Source organism: Adiantum capillus-veneris, chromosome 16 (genome assembly GCF_014529385.1).
Source record: "Adiantum capillus-veneris isolate H3 chromosome 16, ASM1452938v2, whole genome shotgun sequence".
In the NCBI taxonomy this organism is placed as follows: Eukaryota; Viridiplantae; Streptophyta; class Polypodiopsida; order Polypodiales; family Pteridaceae; genus Adiantum; species Adiantum capillus-veneris.
In genome coordinates, this window is record NC_140946.1 from 57,772,687 (window position 1) to 57,775,365 (window position 2,679).

Below are 2,679 nucleotides of genomic sequence, written 5' to 3' on the forward strand. Positions count from 1 at the left end.
TAGAGTGATGGGCATATATACAATGCACGGGGGAAAAAACCTCCTAGAGAGGGAAAAAATGCCCCGGCGGTCCTAGTGTGTTCACACACAACACTACCACATGTATATGGTAACAATACCTACATATTTTTCATTTTTTCAACTTTTTAACTCAACATGTTTGACCAATTACTTTGCAACACTAGTAAACTAAAATTTGGCATTAATCAACACTAGAGGTGACCACTAGAAACATAGGAGGGGCATGATCCTTTATGATTATGTATCCTGGGGAAGAATTGTGCCACATCCTTGCCATACTTATAGATGATCATTCTCTTATTTTTGCACTTAGGCACTAGTCCAACGAACTCAGTAGCCAATGAGATGATCCATCATGTACATAAGGTAGTGCCCACCATGAAGCCCATTTACGTGCAGAGATATGTACTCTTGTTCGAGAAGAGGTATCGCATGGATTTTTATCCACTCACAATCGTCCGTATAAGCATCGGTATGCACGTCAAAATTTGCATCCGTATAGGCGTTGGTATATGTATCTAAATAATCATCACTATTATAAATTTTCATTTTTTTCAAAAAATTGGGTCTCCCTTAGTTTTAGCAATGCATATACCAATGCCTGCCAAGAACATTGGTAATTTGGCATCAGTAATGAATTGATCTCTTATGGTGTTTTGAAAGTAAAAAATAGGTCAAATCAAGTGAATGTTGAAACCCTTTCATGGGGGAAATGACTCTGGACCTCATTTCTAGAAATATTTTGTCTTCTCCAATAATAGCTCTGGAAGCATCTACTTCTATGTGTACAAGACCGAAGCTGTTAGGGATGATGACTCTATGAGGTTGGGATGATGAGATAAATTTGAGGTGCGAGATGAGGATGAGGAGCAATCCACACTTTTTGCTAAAGAGAATGGTAGGTTGGGGGTCATTAAACTTGACAAGGCTGTTGTAGGATTGTTTGTTACTCTAGCAAACAAGCCTGCAACAAAATCCCCTACTGCTCCTATATTAGAGGTGCCTCCTATAGAATGTAAGTCTCAAGTGAAATGTGTTGTGTCTAAGAAGAGCAAGGGTGTAAAGGAGAAGAGTGGAAAGGATGATGAGGATGGTGAGAAACACGACAATGATCATCATGATGATGGTGATTTAGATTTTGATGAAGAGTATGAATCTATTGAGAAGTCATCTGAGGAAGAGTAGATTAATCTCACCATGAAGAAGAGGCCTGCTCCCATACACTAATTGCCAATGCAAGAAAGAAAGCCAAGGTGTACACACCAACAAGAAAAGCTGAGCCTAAAACACCATACATTCCCGCTTCTACAGTAAGGTAGCAATAAAGTGGCTAGAAGGCTCAATCTACTAATAAGACACTTGAGAAGGAAAATATTAACACACATATATCTCCAAAGAAACTTGGTCCGTTTTTTTGCCAGCCATGTAGCACAAATTTCAACTTTGAGAGTGCTCTAATTGTTATGTCTCTATCATAGGAGAGGAAGTCTAGTCTATGACACCGTTGAGATGGATCTCCAGTGTTCGAATGGACGTACTGTGAATCCTAACCTGTGTCACTGATCTTTTTTTATAAAAGGAGGCTAAGGCCTCATTTGTAGTTATCAACCCCCACTGTTGTGGTAGAGTACCAATGGTTATCCCGTGAGGCTAGGAGTGCATGATGTCACCTTGAGGAGGTGAGACCAGGTGGTATGGGATGCCCGATATTACAAATGCACGCCTATATCCTCAAACGTTGGCCCACCTACATCCTCAAATGTTGGACCCAACAAGGGGTTGCTATTGGTGGAATTTTAATTCATGCTCCATGATATGAATAAGAGGTGGAAGGCAAATACCTAGTATGGTGTCTTGTTTTTTGATTCTTGTTTATGTTGTTCTCTTTGTATTTTGTGATTATTCAATCAATAATTTTTCTAAATTTATTTTGATTTAATGAATCAAAGTAGTGAACAAGTGTTGGGAAGATTTCAAGAAACAAACAGTGGTATTGGAGCTTTTAAAAACGCTCCGAACTGTGTGTAGAATCAAAGAAGAGTGCTTCTTGTGGACAAATCAAATAACTTTGGCATGAATACTCTCAAGAAGATCGCTTTTGGAAGGCTCTCTCTTTGCTAAATATACAAGAACAATAAGCTTCCTCATCTCAATAGTTTCAATCATAAGAACGAGCAACCTATTTCAAAGAAAAGGATGCAAACAATTGAAGAAGATCAACAAAGACAATTCATGCATCACTCACACTCATAAGGAGCAATCACAAAGTGTTGAAAATCAGCCTCAAAGTCGATCAAAGAGCCTATAATCATCAATGAAACAAGGAATTTCTCTCTCAATTGCTTCTATTCATCATTTTGGATTGTTCAAAGGCTTTGCATATTCAATGGAGGTCTCCGTGGAATTGTCTAGTTCATCCAACATACACAGATCTCATCTTATTCATTTTCTTATACTCTTTTTTTTCTTTTTTTGATTTTGACTCTTGCATAAATTTTGGATTTAAATCTATATTTTAACTTTTATTTTTCTTGAGTTAACCAATTATGACCACCCAAAATTCTCTTGTTATTGATCAAATCATTGATGTGCTTATTGAAGAGCTTGAAAAGGAATGTGTTGCACATACTCTCTTTCAAAAAAATCTCAAGAAGTTAC

General features: G+C 37.6%; 1 pseudogene; it reads left to right on the plus strand.

Moving 5' to 3' along the window:
* Positions 1-399: 399 nt before the first annotated feature.
* On the plus strand, positions 400-1,499 carry LOC147439106 (uncharacterized; annotated as a pseudogene).
* The last annotated feature ends 1,180 nt before the right edge of the window (positions 1,500-2,679 follow it).